This window comes from Schistocerca serialis, chromosome 4 (assembly GCF_023864345.2).
Source record: "Schistocerca serialis cubense isolate TAMUIC-IGC-003099 chromosome 4, iqSchSeri2.2, whole genome shotgun sequence".
Taxonomy (NCBI): Eukaryota; Metazoa; Arthropoda; class Insecta; order Orthoptera; family Acrididae; genus Schistocerca; species Schistocerca serialis.
In genome coordinates this window covers 452,727,346-452,746,003 of record NC_064641.1, presented here as the reverse complement: position 1 = coordinate 452,746,003, position 18,658 = coordinate 452,727,346, and the positions used below count along the sequence as shown (strand labels likewise).

Here is an 18,658-nt window from a genome sequence, read left to right as displayed (position 1 = left end):
TCGCTGCACCGTACTCTGGCATACACCAACACAGCTCTGCATATGTAGACTGCTGCCAGTGCCACCGTGCAACAACCGTAGGTCAAATTCACCGCATGGTCATACTCCGAGGTGATTTAAACCTGCAAACCACCCACCAGAGCATTGTTTCACCATGTATCAGTATTATCCTTAATTTATGAGCATGGACTCTTACACTGAAGCTTCCCTGCCTTCCCCCCTTCATCTTTGTCTTCCCTCATTGCCACAACAGGTGGGTCTGAGTGAATGGCTCCCCCCCCCCCCCCCCCCCAACTTTTCCAAATTATCTTTCTTTCCTAACTAACTGTTTTGAAAGCTAGGAATAATTTTTTTCCCCACTTATTATGTGTCTGTCGGCATTCTTGGAATTACGGCTCTGGTGGGTAAAGTACTGTCTCCTTGTAATTTAATACACTGTTACCTCAGAATACATGTATTTGATTCTGAAGGTACAGAATGAATGGGAGACTTCAAAGAATGGTTGCCACCCCAATCTACAATAAAAGTCACTTAAAATTTTTGGGAAAAAGCAGCAAATGTGGTTTTTTTTTTCTTTCATGTTTTTAAACAAGTCATATCTTGAAATGATGTTATGAGTGATGATCACCTATTTATCACACCATTCTCTTCCCAGTCTGAGAAGTTTTCTGGATCAGGAAGTATGACTGTTCTAAAATTATACCCAGTGAGGTGCTGCAATAATTAAGGCACTGAATTGGCTTTTCGGTTCAAATTACCATTTAGTCATTCAGATTTATGTTTTCCATGATTTCCCTCAACTGATTAAAGAAAATGTAGGGGATCTGGAATGAGTAACAGTGCATATTAACAAGCAACTTCTATAGACATCATCGGTACACCAAATCAATGACAAACTATCACTCTGCTATTTGTGCTTAAACCAGTAGACAGAGTGAGTAATAAGGTATGTTTTTAATTTTCTTTTGAATTTGTTGGAATTATCAACTTCTCGTTCTACTTTAGACGGAAGCTTACTTAACATCTTCGCACCACATTACATATTTCCACTCTGAGCCCTAGAACAAGATAGAAATTCTGGAACCTCTGCAATATGAACAACCTACCGTACACAATGTTCTTACTGCTTGCTTCTGCCGAAGAAATACTTTATTTATTGCAGATGCATTGACACAATAACAAGGAATGAGAATATACAAAATAACGTAACACCTTTGTCTTTAGGTCCTCACAGTAAGAGAGATAAGCCTGAGAACAAACATGTTGATCTGAGCTCGATTAGTGTATCTGTAGATTGAGTTCATTACAGCTTGTTATCTCGCTGGACTGGAGGAATTTCGCACATAATATTTAATTTAGTATATGTATACACATTAATGTCAGGCTGTGACACTGAAATGTCTCATTTGAAACTGCATAATATGAATTTTTGTATGAGGAAGACCTAAACTGTTAGCTGTGAACCCGTTACAGTACTGCTCATCTACCGTCTAGCAGTGTAAGGTTGAATTTGGAGATTTGGTTAGAACATTTGTGTAATCAACAAACGTTACAATTTGCCAGACATTTCAGCAAAATAAGTGGCTAGTGCTGTCAAAAATTCTTCCTACTTCACTGGTGGTGGCAGATTAGAGTCAAGGCTGCAGTCTGTGGTTATAGATGTACTTGCTGCACCAATGTCCGAAGGCCTTTCCCTGGTCATTACCACAGCAGTTTTCCCCTTATTACCTGCAATGATCATTTGCTGGAGGGTGGGAATGCTAGCCCTATTTATCTGGAGATTTTTCTCCTTATAGTTGAAGCTATGTTGTGCCTGTGAATTTTGATGGCTTTCTTGTACAAACGTGCATGGCTGTTCTCCACTGTGAGAATCTGCATTTAAGTGAGTTTTATTGCACGTTTGGTCCAGACAGCGCATGATATACCATGGATGATTTCTCTCTCTGTCAAAACCTGCAATGCTGTTTATATTAAATGACCCAGACACTGATGGATGACTCAGTCATTCCAACATAGGCTTTTCCGCATGTACATGGTACGCATTACACTTTTGACACTGCAATTGTGTCCTATTTGTTCTCTGCCAAGCTAAGACACTTCTACCTTGGTTTGTGTACACTTTTATACAGTGTTTATTCTGTCCACCACTCTGCAGATGTATGGTAGAAATGTGCTGGACTACATTTTGTTTCTAGATGTGTCACACTGGCAAGTGTTTGGTAGTTTAATATTTCTCATATCCCTGGTGGAATAACAATTCTTCCTCGGAATGCATACCAAGTGTTGAATGTCAACCCTGCAGGACTATGGCTCACATATTCATCTCATGTACATTACAAGCATGCTAACCATACCTCTTTTCTAGCTTGTGTGATGATTTGAAAGTTTATGCAGGTATTGATCCACATATTTTGGTTTCTGACACATGCTGGGGCACAGGTTCTTACCTTTCCTCATAACCAGCACATCCAGAAAGGAGAGCCATTAATCCTTCTCTACCTCCATAGTAAATTCAACTATGGCATGGAGACTCTCCAAATGACTTAACAAGTCACTTAGACATTCCTTACCAAATCTCCATATGACAAAGGTGTGGAGGTAGAAAAGGCTCAAGAGTTAGTTTCGCTCCTGAAGCTCAGTCTGACAAAGTGAACCTCTGCTTTCTCTTATAGAAGTGAGACACTACCCTTGCAAATGGTAACACTTTAGTTTGCCTAGTGGAATTTTGTTGTCAACACAATCAAAAGTTTTAGTAAGGTCTCAGAATACACCAACCAGAGAATTTTTTTGTTTAGTAACTCAAGAATTTATAAAATCTTGTGTGGCTCTATCTGGGGAAAATTAGTGAATCCTTTCTGAAAGCCACTCTGAGAGACAATAAAAAAGTTCTGGACCTAGTGTCAATAGTATGTTAAGAACATAATCTTCCTTCTGGTATAGTTGCTTGTCTCATTAGAATTTCCATATTCAGCGAGCACAGACACTTGATATATGATCAAACTCTTGTAAATTCTTGTTGTTATGTATAAATATACAATTTAAAAACTTTAGTTAATGATTATTGATGATTGTGTCATATTTACTAAATGAACACTGTAGAAACACAGGAAAGATTAAGAAATTTATTACTCTGTATTGACATGCAAACAAATGCACTTCTATCCACAGAGTACAGATTAACCCATAATCAAGTCCAAATCCAAAAACATGGTGGTCAATGAAATCCAACACTCAGTATTAAAAAAACTATGTTTATGACTGACACTAGCTAGTACCCAGTGCTGCCCAGGTATATACAGGGCTATTACAAATGATTGAAGCGATTTCATAAATTCACTGTAGCTCCATTCATTGACATATGGTCACGACACACTACAGATACGTAGAAAAACTCATAAAGTTTTGTTCGGCTGAAGCCGCACTTCAGGTTTCTGCCGCCAGAGTGCTCGAGAGCGCAGCGAGACAAAATGGCGACAGGAGCCGAGAAAGCATATGTAGTGCTTGAAATGCACTCACATCAGTCAGTCATAACAGTGCAACGACACTTCAGGACGAAGTTCAACAAAGATCCACCCATTGCTAACTCCATTCGGCGATGGTATGCGCAGTTTAAAGCTTCTGGATGCCTCTGTAAGGGGAAATCAACGGGTCGGCCTGCAGTGAGCGAAGAAACGGTTGAACGCGTGCGGGCAAGTTTCACGCGTAGCCCGCGGAAGTCGACAAATAAAGCAAGCAGCCGACGGTTTGGAAAATCTTACGGAAAAGGCTAAAGCAGAAGCCTTACCATTTACGATTGCTACAAGCCCTGACACCCGATGACAAAGTCAAATGCTTTGAATTTTCGGCGCTGTTGCAACAGCTCATGGAAGAGGATGCATTCAGTGCGAAACTTGTTTTCAGTGATGAAGCAACATTTTTTCTTAATGGTGAAGTGAACAGACACAATGTGCGAATCTTGGCGGTACAGAATCCTCAAGCATTCATGCAGCAAATTCGCAGTTCACCAAAAGTTAACGTGTTTTGTGCAATCTCACGGTTTAAAGTTTACCGTCCCTTTTTCTTCTGCGAAAAAAACGTTACAGGACACGTGTTGGCTTTGAGCACTATGGGACTTAACATCTACGGTCATCAGTCCCCTAGAACTTAGAACTACTTAAACCGAACTAACCTAAGGACAGCACACAACACCCAGCCATCACGAAGCAGAGAAAATCCCTGACCCCGCCGGGAATCGAACCCGGGAACCCAGGCGTGGGAAGCGAGAACGCTACCGCACGACCACGAGATGCGTGCAGGACACGTGTATCTGGACATGCTGGAAAATTGGCTCATGCCACAACTGGAGACCGACAGCGCCGACTTCATGTTTCAACTGGATAGTGCTCCACCGCACTTCCATCAATATGTTCGGCATTTCTTAAACAGGAGATTGGAAAACCGATGGATCGGTCATGGTGGAGATCATGATCAGCAATTCATGTCATGGCCTCCACGCTCTCCCGACTTAAGTCCATGCGATTTCTTTCTGTGGGGTTATGTGAAAGATTCAGTGTTTAAACCTCCTCTACCAAGAAACGTGCCACAACTGCGAGCTCGCATCAACGATGCTTTCGAACTCATTGATGGGGACATGCTGCGCCGAGTGTGGGAGGAACTTGATTATCGGCTTGATGTCTGTCGAATCACTAAAGGGGCACATATCGAACATTTGTGAATGCCTAAAAAAACTTTTTGAGTTTTTGTATGTGTGTGCAAAGCATTGTGAAAATATCTCAAATAATAAAGTTATTGTAGAGCTGTGAAATCGCTTCAATCATTTGTAATAACCCTGTATTTATTTCAATTCTATTAATCCTTCTCCTCCTTCCCCATCCCTCTGTCTACCTCCTCTGCCTCTCTCTCTGTCCATCTCCTCCTGCCCCCCCCCCCCTCTCTCTCTCTCTCTCTCTCTCTCTCTCTCTCTCTCTCTCTCTCTCTCTGTGTGTGTGTGTGTGTGTGTGTGTGTGTGTGTGTGTGTGTGTGTGTGTGTGTGTGCGCTGTACATCTCCTTTCCCTGTCCATCTCCTTCACCCCTTTCCCTGTCTATCTCCCTCTCTATCCTTTCTCTGTCCACCTCATCCTCCTCCTCCTCCCCCTCCATCTCCTCCTCCACCCTTTCTCTGTACACTTCTACCTTGCCCTCTCTCTGTCCATCTCCTCCTCCCCGTTCTCTGTCCACAATATCACTGCCCCCCCCCCCCCCCCACCCCCCAATAAGAGGTTGCTGACTTTTACCCCCACAGTATTTCTTTCAAAGTAGTAAGATGGCCTTGCCCACATATACACGACACATGTATTTAGCATATTTCTACACATATTTCACCTGCATCTCTAATGAATTTCACCTTGCAGTTTCATTTTCACTCAGCTCAATGTTTATGAAGTTATATCTCCTTCACTATGTATCATACAATGATATAATTCTGTAGGTACATTCAGCAGCATATGTGGCTGCTGTTGGCAAGGTGTTGCAAAAGGAATTAGTAGCAAAGAAGTAATAAATTTAAATGTCACACTCGATGCAGCAGTTTTTAATGTATCTCAGTGGTTATGACATCACATTTCCTAAACTATGTATCATACAATGATATAATTTTGCTACTACATTCAGTGGTATATGTGAATACTATCTGCAAAATGTGTTTCACTGCATGAAAAGTGAAAATGTAATAAGCGCTAATCTGTTTTCCTTTCATCATCTGTAGGAGTTATCAGTGAGAAAAAGTTTTTTAAAGGTTTAAAATTATGTGTAAAGTTCATTGCGAGTCACTAAGTGCTCTCTTTGTCAAATACTGGACGAATTAAGTCTGGCTATTCATACGTCATGTACTATACTTCTTTTTCACCACCACCCCTTTGATACAAGGTGGTTCTTAACACCACATCAGTTCTTTCCGGACAAGAAGTGATACACGTACCAAGTTTCGTTGAAATCAGTCAAGTGGTTTTGAAAGATGTGGAACATACACACGTGCTTGCAAAAAATTTTATAATATGTAGGGATATCTGTTTTCCATGATCCAATTTTGATGAAATAAAGCCTATACATTGCCCCAAGCTACGCTCCAGCTACATGAGAAAAACCCCACAAAAATTTGCCAAATAATTTTAGTGATTAGCATGTCCAAACAGACAGACATGATGGTTCTATAGTTTTGTTATTAGTATACAGAATATTATGACTGGCATTACCATTCAATCAGCACACAGCTGAACTCCTGAGTGGAGAGTGCAACTATTTATACAAACACCAAATATTCCAGAATGCTGTTATTTATGCAAACATCAAATTTTCCAGAATATACAAACATAAGATATTTCAAGAACCATCCAGAAATGATAAATTCACAGTAACAAATAATAGTGATGACAAGCAACCATTTCTACTTAATTGGATCAAAAGTTATTCTTGTACAATGCTCTGTTTATTAATTGCAATTCTCCTTTAGCTGGTTCCTCCTCCTCTACAAGGCTTCTATGATTTTCAGCAGTGCCATATCACCCCCCTGTTTAGCAAGAGTATCATTTAATGTGGTGATGACTCAGATTTCATTCATGCTGCTGTGTTCTGCCAAAGAATTACTTGAAAGACAGTTGACATCGTTATGTTTGTGTCCACTTTTGTATACCACTATCACATTTTATTCCTGAAGCCTTAGTGCCATCTCACTAATTGATCCAACACATCCTGCAGGGTACACATTTTCTTCCTGAAGCCTTAGTGCCATCTCACTAATTGATCCAACACATCCTGCAGGGTAGACAGCCTACATAGAAAATGGAGTTCTGTTACAATGGTGAATGGCCAGCCAAATAAATATGTTCAGAATATATTGATGGTCAAAACAACTGCAAGGGGCTCTTTCTTAGTGGTAGAGTAGTTCATCTCAGACTTGTAGAGTAATCCGGAAACATAAGCTATTACCTTTTCGGCACATCCCTGAATATGTACTAGGACTACCCCTATCCCAAAACCACGCGTGTCAGTGGTAAGTTTGGTCTCAGCATTCTTGTCATACAATGCTAGGACAAGAGAAGATGATAACACACCCTTAAGGATAAGGATTCACATTTCTTAAACCTTATTCCAGGAAAATTTGGCAGCTCGCTGCAGTAGTTCTTGCAGGGAATGTGCCTTGGTACATAATTCCTTTATGAATCACCAATGGAAAATATGGGAATACTCTTATTTTCTCTGGAACAGGACAGACACCATCAGCATTAACTAGCCAACACAAGATTTTTGTTTCTTATGTGACAATGAGGCACTTTTTGGATTCTGGTCAAGAACTGCAGTCTGAACACACTTCAACATGATCATCACGTATGTGGCTTAGATGTTCTTCAAATGTGTTGTTGTTGTGGTCTTCAGTCCTGAGACTGGTTTGATGCAGCTCTTCATGCTACTCTAATCTGTCCAAGCTGCTTCATCTCCCAGTACGTACTGCAGCCTACTTCCTTCTGAATATGCCTAGGGTATTCATCTCTTGGTCTCCCTCTATGATTTTTATCCTCCACGCTGCCCTCCAATACTACATCTACATTTATACTCCGCAAGCCACCCAACGGTGTGTGGCGGAGGGCACTTTACGTGCCACTGTCATTACCTCCCTTTCCTGTTCCAGTCGCGTATGGTTCGCGGGAATAACGACTGTCTGAAAGCCTCCGTGCGCGCTCTAATCTCTCTAATTTTACATTCGTGATCTCCTCGGGAGGTATAAGTAGGGGGAAGCAATATATTCGATACCTCATCCAGAAACGCACCCTCTCGAAACCTGGCGAGCAATCTACACCGCGATGCAGAGCGCCTCTCTTGCAGAGTCTGCCACTTGAGTTTATTAAACATCTCCGTAACGCTATCACGGTTACCAAATAACCCTGTGACGAAACGCGCCGCTCTTCTTTGGATCTTCTCTATCTCCTCCGTCAAACCGATCTGGTACGGATCCCACACTGATGAGCAATACTCAAGTATAGGTCGAACGAGTGTTTTGTAAGCTACCTCCTACATTTTCTAAGCACTCTCTCAATGAACCTCAACCTGGTACCCGCCTTACCAACAATTAATTTTATATGATCATTCCACTTCAAATCGTTCCGCACGCATACTCCCAGATATTTTACAGAAGTAACTGCTACCAGTGTTTGTTCCGCTATCATATAATCATACAATAAAGGATCCTTCTTTCTATGTATTCGCAATACATTACATTTGTCTATGTTAAGGGACAGTTGCCACTCCCTGCACCAAGTGCCTATCCGCTGCAGATCTTCCTGCATTTCGCTACAATTTTCTAATGCTGCAACTTCTCTGTATACTACAGCATTATCCGCAAAAAGCCGCATGGAACTTCTGACACTATCTACTAGGTCATTTATATATATTGTGAAAAGCAATGGTCCCATAACACTCCCCTGTGGCACGCCAGAGGTTACTTTAACGTCTGTAGACGTCTCTCCATTGATAACAACATGCTGTGTTCTGTTTGCTAAAAACTCTTCAATCCAGCCACACAGCTGGTCTGATATTCCGTAGGCTCTTACTTTGTTTATCAGGCGACAGTGCGGAACTGTATCGAACGCCTTCCGGAAGTCAAGAAAAATAGCATCTACCTGGGAGCCTGTATCTAATATTTTCTGGGTCTCTTGAACAAATAAAGCGAGTTGGGTCTCACACGATCACTGTTTCCGGAATCCATGTTTATTCCTACATAGTAGATTCTGGGTTTCCAGAAACGACATGATACTTGAGCAAAAAACATGTTCTAAAATTCTACAACAGATCGACGTCAGAGATATAGGTCTATAGTTTTGCGCAACTCCTCAACGACCCTTCTTGAAGACTGGGACTACCTGTGCTCTTTTCCAATCATTTGGAACCCTCCGTTCCTCTAGAGACTTGCAGTACACGGCTGTTAGAAGGGGGGCAAGTTCTTTCGCGTACTCTGTGTAGAATCGAATTGGTATCCCGTCAGGTCCAGTGGACTTTCCTCTATTGAGTGATTCCAGTTGCTTTTCTATTCCTTGGACACTTATTTCGATGTCAGCCATTTTTTCGTTTGTGCGAGGATTTAGAGAAGGAACTGCAGTGCGGTCTTCCTCTGTGAAACAGCTTTGGAAAAAGGTGTTTAGTATTTCAGCTTTACGCATGTCATCCTCTGTTTCAATGCCATCATCATCCTGGAGTGTCTCGATATGCTGTTTCGAGCCACTTACTGATTTAACGTAAGACCAGAACTTCCTAGGATTTTCTGTCAAGTCGGTACATAGAATTTTACTTTCGAATTCACTGAACGCTTCACACATAGCCCTCCTTACGCTAACTTTGACATCGTTTAGCTTCTGTTTGTCTGAGAGGTTTTGGCTGCGTTTAAACTTGGAGTGAAGCTCTCTTTGCTTTCGCAGTAGTTTCCTAACTTTGTTGTTGTACCACGGTGGGTTTTTCCCGTCCCTCACAGTTTTACTCGGCACGTACCTGTCTAAAACGCATTTTACGATTGCCTTGAACTTTTTCCATAAACACTCAACATTGTCAGTGTCGGAACAGAAATTTTCGTTTTGATCTGTTAGGTAGTCTGAAATCTGCCTTCTATTACTCTTGCTAAACAGATAAACCTTCCTCCCTTTTTTTATATTCCTATTAACTTCCATATTCAGGGATGCTGCAACGGCTCTATGATCACTGATTCCCTGTTCTGCACTTAAAGAGTCGAAAAGTTCGGGTCTGTTTGTTATCAGTAGGTCCAAGATGTTCTCTCCACGAGTCGGTTCTCTGTTTAATTGCTCGAGGTAATTTTCGGATAGTGCACTCAGTATAATGTCGCTCGATGCTCTGTCCCTACCACCCGTCCTAAACATCTGAGTGTCCCAGTCTATATCTGGTAAATTGAAATCTCCACCTAAGACTATAACATGCTGAGAAAATTTATGTGAAATGTATTCCAAATTTTCTCTCAGTTGTTCTGCCACTAATGCTGCTGAGACGGGAGGTCGGTAAAAGGAGCCAATTATTAACATAGCTCGGTTGTTGAGTGTAACCTCCACCCATAATAATTCACAGGAACTATCCACTTCTACTAAACTACTACTAACAGCGACGAACACTCCACCACCGGTTGCATGCAATCTATCCTTTCTAAACACCGTCTGTACCTTAGTAAAAATTTCGGCAGAATTTATCTCTGGCTTAAGCCAGCTTTCTGTACCTATAACGATTTCAGCTTCGGTGCTTTCTATCAGCGCTTGAAGTTCTGCTACTTTACCAACGCAGCTTCGACAGTTGACAATTACAATACCGATTGCTGCTTGGTCCCCGCATGTCCTGACTTTGCCCCGCACCCGTTGAGGCTGTTGCCCTTTCTGTACTTGCCCAAGGCCATCTAACCTAAAAAACCGCCCAGCCCACGCCACACAACCCCTGCTACCCATGTAGCCGCTTGTTGCGTGTAGTGGACTCCTGACCCACCCAGCGGAACCCGAAACCCCACCACCTTATGGTGCAAGTCGAGGAATCTGCAGCCCACACGGTCGCAGAACCGTCTCAGCCTCTGATTCAGACCCTCCACTCGGCTCTGTACCAAAGGTCCGCAGTCAGTCCTGTCGACGATGCTGCAGATGGTGAGCTCTGCTTTCATCCCACTAGCGAGACTGGCAGTCTTCACCAAATCAGATAGCCGCCGGAAGCCAGAGATGGTGATCCCTTGAAGCTTCAGACCATGTCCTACCAATCAGTCCCTTCCTCTTGTCAAGTTGTGCCACAAACTCCTCCCCAATTCTATTCAATACCTTCTCATTAGTTATGTGATCTCCCCATATAATCTTCAGCATTCTTCTGTAGCACCACATTTCGAAAGCTTCTATTCTCTTCTTGTCTGAACTATTTATCGTCCATGTTTCACTTCCATACATGGCCACACTCCATACAAATACTCTCAGAAACGACTTCCTGACACTTAAATCTATACTAGGTGTTAACAAATTTCTCTTCTTCAGAAACGCTTTCCTTGCCATTGCCAGTCTACATTTTATATCCTCTCTACTTCAACCATCATAATTTATTTTGCTCTCCAAATAGCAAAACTCATTTACTACTTTAAGTGCCTCTTTTCCTAAACTAATTCCAGCAGCATCACCAGATTTAATTCGACTACATTCCATTATCCTCATTTTGTTTTTTTTTATGTTCATCTTATATCCTCCATTCAAGACACTGTCAAATGGCTCTGAGCACTATGGGACTTAAAATCTGTGGTCATCAGTCCCCTAGAACTTAGAACTACTTAAACCTAACTAACCTAAGGACATCACACAACACCCAGCCATCACGAGGCAGAGAAAATCCCTGACCCCGCCGGGAATCGAAGCCGGGAACCCGGGCGTGGGAAGCGAGAACGCTACCGCACGACCACGAGATGCGGGCAAAGACACTGTCAATTCCGTTCAACTGCTCTTCCAGTTCCTTTGCTGTCTCTGACAAAATTACAATGTCATCGGCGAACCTTAAAGTTTTTATTTCTTCCCCATGGATCTTAATATCTACTCCGAATTTTTCTTTTGTTTCCTTTACTGCTTGCTCAATATACAGATTGAATAGCATCGGGGAGAGCCTACAACCCTGTCTCACTCCCTTCCCAACCACTGCTTCCCTTTCATGTCTCTAGACTCTTATAACTGTCATCTTGTTTTTTGTACAAATTGTAAATAGCCTTTCACTCCCTGTATTTTACCCCTGCCACCTTCAGAATTTGCAAGAGAGTATTCCAGTCAACATTGTCAAAAGCTTTCTCTAAGCCTACAAATGCTAGAAACATAGGTTTGCCTTTCCTTAATCTTTCTTTTAAAACAAGTTGTAAGGTCAGTATTGCCTCATGTGTTCCAACATTTCTACGGTAACCAAACTGATCTTCCCCAAGGTCGACTTCTACCAGTTTTTCCATTCGTCTGTAAAGAATTCGCGTTAGTATTTTGCAGCCATGATTTATTAAGCTGATAGTTCGGTAATTTTCACATCTGGCAACATCTGCTTTCTTTGGGATTGGATTTATTATATTCTTCATGAAGTCTGAGGGTTTTTCGCCAGATGGTAGAGTTTTGTCAGGACTGGCTCTCCCAAGGCTGTAAGTAGTTCTAATGGAATGTTGTCTACTCTTGGGGCCTTGTTTCGACTTAGGTCTTTCACTGCTCTGTCAAACTCTTCACGCAGTATCATATCTCCCATTTCATCTTCATCTACATCCTCTTACATTTCCATAATATTGCCCTCAAGTACCTCGCCCTTGTATAGACCCTCTATATACTCCTTCTACCTTTCTGCTTTCCCTTCTTTGCTTAGAACTGGGTTTCCATCTGAGCTCTTGATATTCATACAAGTCGTTCTCTTTTCTCCATAGGTATCTTTAATTTTCCTGTAGGCAGTACCTATCTTACTCCTAGTGAGATAAGCCTCTACATCCTTACATTTGTCCTCTAGCCATCCCTGCTTAGCCATTTTGCACTTCCTGTCGATCTCATTTTTGAGACATTTGTATTCCTTTTTACCTGCTTCATTTACTGCATTTTTATATTTTCTCCTTTCATCAATTAAATTCAATATTTCTTTTGTTACCCAAGGATTTCTACTAGCCCTCGTCTTTTTACCTACTTGATCCTCTGCTGCCTTCGCTACTTCATCCCTCAAAGCTACCCGTTCTTCTTCTACTGTATTTCTTTCCCCCATTCCTGTCAATTGTTCCCTTATGCTCTCCCTGAAACTCTGTACAACCTCTGGTTAAGTCAGTTTATCCAGGTCCCATCTCCTTAAATTCCCACTTTTTTGCAGTTTCTTCAGTTTTAATCTACAGTTCATAACCAACAGATTGTGGTCAGAAGCCACATCTGCCCCTGGAAATGTCTTACAATTTAAAACCTGGTTCCTAAATCTGTGTCTTACCATTATATAATCTGGCTGAAAGCTGTCAGTATCTCCAGGCTTCTTCCATGTATACAACCTTCTTTTATGATTCTTGAACGAAGTGTTAGCTATGATTAAGTTATGCTCTGTGCAAAATTCTACCAGGTGACTTCCTCTTTCATTTCTTAGCCCCAATTCATATTCACCTACGGTATTTCCTTCTCTTCCTTTTCCTACTCTCGAATTCCAGTCACCCATAACTATTAAATTTTTGTTTCCCTTCACTATCTGAATAATTTCTTTTATCTCATCATACATTTCTTCAATTGCTTTGTCATCTGCAGAGCTAGTTGGCATATATACTTGTACTACTGTAGTAGGCATGGGCTTCGTGTCTATCTTGGCCACAATAATGCGTTCACTATGCTGTTTGTAGTATCTTACCCGCACTCCTATTTTTTTATTCATTATTAAACCTACTCCTGCATGACCCCTATTTGATTTTGTATTTATAACCCTGTATTCACCCGACCAAAAGTCTTGTTTCTCCTGCCACCGAACTTTGCTTTCCCACTATATCTAACTTTAACCTATCCATTTCCCTTTTTAAATTATCTAACCAACCTGCCCGATTAAGGGATCTGACATTCCACGCTCCAATCCGTAGAACTTCAGTTTTCTTTTTCCTGGTAACGAAGTCCTCTTGAGTAGTACCCACCCGGACATCTGAATGGGGGACTATTTCTTCAAATGTGTGTGTGTGTGTGTGTGTGTAAAAAAAAAAAAAAAAAAAAAAAAAAAAAAAAAAAAAAATAGCAGAGATGTGTCCGTCTATTTAAGGTAGCGGAGCAGGTTGTCCAACATGCATTTAAAGGTGGCTGGAGCATTACACAGTAGAAATGGTATAAATTTAAAGTCACTGAGACCTCATGAACCTTAATTTGACTGTAGCCTGCTGTAGTGCTTCGAGAATTTCCGTGTAAATTCTAGAACCAGTTGGCCTTCCTCCCTCTCGAACCCACAATATTTTAAATAGAAGTGTGAGAGAGACGAATCCGACCTACTGCGCATTGCATGTTTGTGTGTGCAGGTTTAAAAACAGTCATGATCAAAATGTGGATACGGCGGCCGACAAGTATCTGCTGTATGATCCATTGACTTTCAGTGTATGTGTAAGAGAAGAGCCTGTGCTACTCTTTGCTGGTTTAGTGACTGTGATGATTGTTATGAAGAAATGAGATTAGACTTTCAAGTAATTCATGTGCTGCACTTGCTAGAAGCAAGACTTTTCATAAATTACAAGTGGTTCTTAAGCCAACTTGCTTATGAATGTTAATTAAATGCGTTTCTATAGCTCGAAATATGAGAAGAAAGAGATATTTACATGTGAAATGGGAGAATGTTATTCTGCATACTCCAATACATTGTTAATTGGTGAAAACATAAAGTTTGTATATTTATTCCACATGTTCTATCGTCTGAAAAGTTAGAAGTGGCGACTGGTGAAAAAGGAGCCGAAAAAACGGGAATTAGAGATGAAAACGTGAAAAGTGGATGTTTCATGTTGCCACAGCAACCCAGTATAACACGACGAGAAAACAGTTACGAGAAACTTGCTTTAGCCTAGAAATCAAATGAAAAAGAAAATCTGTGAATGCAGCAAAGGGAAAGACGTAAGGAAGTAATAACATTAAAAGAACGGAGAGGAGACCTCGACGTATTAGACTAAGAAGAGATACAATGAGAATAATTCAACTAAGAAGATCCAGTGTGGGGAGTACACAGCTCCCACACATATTGCGGCGACGCCAACGCGGAAACCAACAACTGACGCCACCCACGCCAGTTGCTGTTCACTGGTGATGATTCTACATCACGCCGAAACTAACACGGAAACCAGCAACCGATGACACTGGCACCAGTTGCTGTTCACTGGTGCTGATTCCACACCCGCTCACCGACACAGCCTAAAACTCTACACTGGGTGAGCATAAAACAATAATTGTTTGAGTATAAAGTTGAAGAAACTGTTTGATAGACTGTATTTGTGTATTTATTATACTTTGAATTATTTTTTTAAATGCTTACTTGATCTAAAATTGGCAAAACCATGGAAAACATACAGCTGGTTGGAGAAACTTCAGAACCAGCCATGGCTATGAGAACCAGTAAAGAAATGCCAGACTGGACTGAGTTAGCATATTTAATTAAAGCACAAAGTGCAGCTTCAAATGCTCAATGTCTTAAATTAGATTCAGTAAATACTCAATTAAATAATAAATTGGATGTTCAGAATGAAACTTTAGGATTATTAATTGCTAAAGTAGACGAACAAAATAAAGAATTTAGCCATTTATGTGAAGGCATGGGAAATTTGGAAACTGAATTTGACACTTTAACTACTAAAGTAGAAAATTTTAAAATAGATTCGAAAGGTGAACTAACCAGTTCTTTAAGCAGTCACAGAAATCAATTGTTCACTGACTTTAATCAGAGACAGAATGAGCAATTTCAGGATTTGACAAAGAAGCTAGAATTTGATATTGAAGATAAATGTAGAATCTGAACTTAGTGAGAAGTTAGGATCATTTCAAATGTATGTAATGTTTCATTTGATGCTGTAAAACAAAGATTGCACAATTTGAGAGAGTGTTGAAAAGCAGGATAAGTTAATACCAATAGTCCAGTCGCAAATTGCAGGCATTAACACTAGAGTAGATAACATGGAAAGAAACTTTAAAGAGAAACTAGCAACCTCAGACTTAATAAACATAAGTAGTCTGGAGGAACAGGTAGAGGAAGTAATTGACCGAAAAGTTTCCGTGAGAGTAATCTCCGAGAACGTTTCTCCTGAACTCAATGATACCAAGAAAAGTATGGATGAATTATGGAAAGAATTTCTAGCTTGGGAAGATATTCGTCAAGTATTAATATCCAACTATAACCTGTCCTTGAATCCGTGTGAAAGAATTATGAAAAAAATTGGGAAATTTTGCCGTACCTACTGCCATGAAAAACATACTTTATGGGCAACGAAAATTAATGACTTTGAACTTATTTTAAATGAATTACCACATTTATCAACTGGATTAACACCATTGGAAGTAATAGGCAAACCCTTTGTAGGAGAACCTCTCATTAACTGTTTTACTTGGCCTGGACATCTTACTGTCGATTACAAACTGAATCAGGAAATAGTTTCTAGAAATTTAGTTGAAAAGGCCCAACAAAGAGTGAGTAAGCATAATGAGAAAGCTGTAGAACCGCAGTACAAGGTCGATGACCTAGTCCTTGAAAACAGCAACCTCAGAGCTCTGCCCTGAAGAAAGAGACCCGTAAGTTTTTCCAAAAGTATGAAGGACCATACCGGATTCAAACAGTAATCCATCCCAAGACATTATTTTTAGTGGGTCCTACAACTGGGTCAGAAAAAGGAAAGTACAATGTAAAGGACATAAAGTTGTGTATCTCCCAGGGACGTTAATGTTCTGTGTTAATGGGACGAGTGACAACCGTCAGATCCTGAGTTGTTTTTGGTGTTTCTTCTGTAATAAAATTTTCCTGCACCAAATTCCCCCAACTTCTTACACTGTTCTATCATCCTTCGCTTAGAGGTTATGAGAGAAACATACCAGCGAGAAATTGTGATTACATCACCCAAAATTGCTCCTGGTATGTGACTGCGTCGTCCTCGGTTGTTAGAGAATTGTGCCCACTAGGAATCTTGACTGCATCTTTCTCGGTTATTCCAGGGGTGCCCCTACCTGTCTTCATGACTTGTCCCAGCTCGCCCCAACTTACCCTGACTTTACTAGGCAGTGAGATGAGGTGGGAATAGGTACGCCTATTATCCCTGAAATAAGATAGATTAAATCTGCCAAGCCAGCCATTCTCTCCCGCAGTTTAGATTGTAATGTCGACAGCAGCCGACGCGGTCTTCACGTATAGTTAGATTTTATTTTTGCCTGAATTAGTCCTTGTAAATAATCTCTTCACCAGTTTTCTGTGCAGATCCGTGGGCAGAAGTCTGGGTGACATCAATGTCATTAAATTTGTATACTCTATTAATATGAATCATGATTACAATGATTCCAAAAATGGTTTTCTAGAAAGCTGCCTGGTAATCCTTTTTTTTGTCACATAGTTCTAAGCAATTAGGGAGAACCATACCTGGCACATAACTTTCAAAATAATTTCTGAATTCATGAGAATACCATTTTCACACTGAATGTAAGATTATCGAGTTAAAGTCACTGAAGCATATTTTTCTTAGTAAACTGAATGGAATATTATATCTGTGGGAAACATAATATTGTGTGACTAATTAAATTACTGTGATAATGGAATATATAATTTTGTATTTGGTACAGAATATTTTATACCTTTTATGAGATGTGACGTAGACAGGAGGATTTGTATTGATGTCGAAATGGGGTGGTTAGTGTAGATAAAAGCATGATTTACACTAACATATAAATCATGAGTAACACAAAACACACATCACACCTTTCAAAAAACCCTCGCAAACAAGTGTGCCTCATTCTTCACCATTTGCCATTTCCATAGGGTTGCTAAGATTTTCTTCGGAGACCTCAAAGGTGAAGGTGGGAATGTCCATTCTGTAGGAGACGATTTAACACCATACCTCCTCTGGCTTCTCACTCAACTACCGGCGTGGCAGGGATCCTGGGGAAGGGGTGTGGGAAGGGTTTCCCGTCTTTGGGGCTGTCTTCTTTCCCTTTTTCGATCTTAGCAACCACATCTATCTTTTTTTCCTTTCTTACTTCTCATTTGAGGACTTATCTATTTTTCCCTCTTTCCATATTCATCTACTTCTATCACGGAAGTCCTTCCTAGTTTTTGTGGTTCCCAATAACCTACAACTTATCTTCAGATAAGAAGGCTAAAGAATAAGACTACACGAAAACACTTCCGCATACACACGAAGAAGTACCAATACACAAACAATGAAGTTACAGATTAAAAGGATGTAAGAACCGCCAAGGGTTGTATGGGAAAATGATATATGTACATCTCTACATTGTTCCTGTGTGTGTGTGTGTGTGTGTGTGTGTGTGTGTGTGTGTGTCTGGTAGAAATCAACTCATGCGCTGAGAGAGGTAGGAGCAGGAGAGCTTGTGGAATAATTATAAAACAGTGATAATCAAGGTTAGAGTTAATCGTGATAATCAGACACACACACTATACTTTGTATAGACCATACTATAAGATATAGTATACTACTATAATATCTACGACTATAGTAGTATCTACTATACTACTAGTATTTACTACAGGTAGACATAGTATCTACCATGAGTTGAATAATATGTGTAGACATAGTATCTACTAGATTATAGAAGTTGAGAAGTGGAAGATGACTCTTAGGTGTTAGAGGAGGTGCTAAGAAGTTAGAGGGAAGTGTAAAATAGATTTTATTTTTACCAGGAAATATTTAATTATAGTGTACATAAAGATGTATACTTGGGCAATGAACCATAAGGCCTACTCATACAGGATAAGGGAGACGTACCCTGCATTTACTAAGGATGTAGGGCAGGCGTACCTACAAAGAGATAGGACAACCTATGGCCAGATCCTATTTGCAGTTCCACAGTAGCTTCCTCCACCACATTGTCTGTAGTAGTGGAGGAACAAGATTCTTCACAGACGGAACTGAGCTCTTCATCCAGGATTGGTTTGGCTACTCCAAAGCACAAACTTTTAGGA

At 40.6% G+C, this 18,658-nt stretch overlaps 1 protein-coding gene across 1 annotated transcript in view; it reads right to left on the bottom strand.

The window, feature by feature from the left end:
* The window catches only part of LOC126475091 (protein lava lamp-like), a 177,497-nt gene that overhangs the window by 126,948 nt on the left and 31,891 nt on the right, over positions 1 to 18,658 (bottom strand). The gene's annotated exons all lie outside the window — the stretch shown is intronic.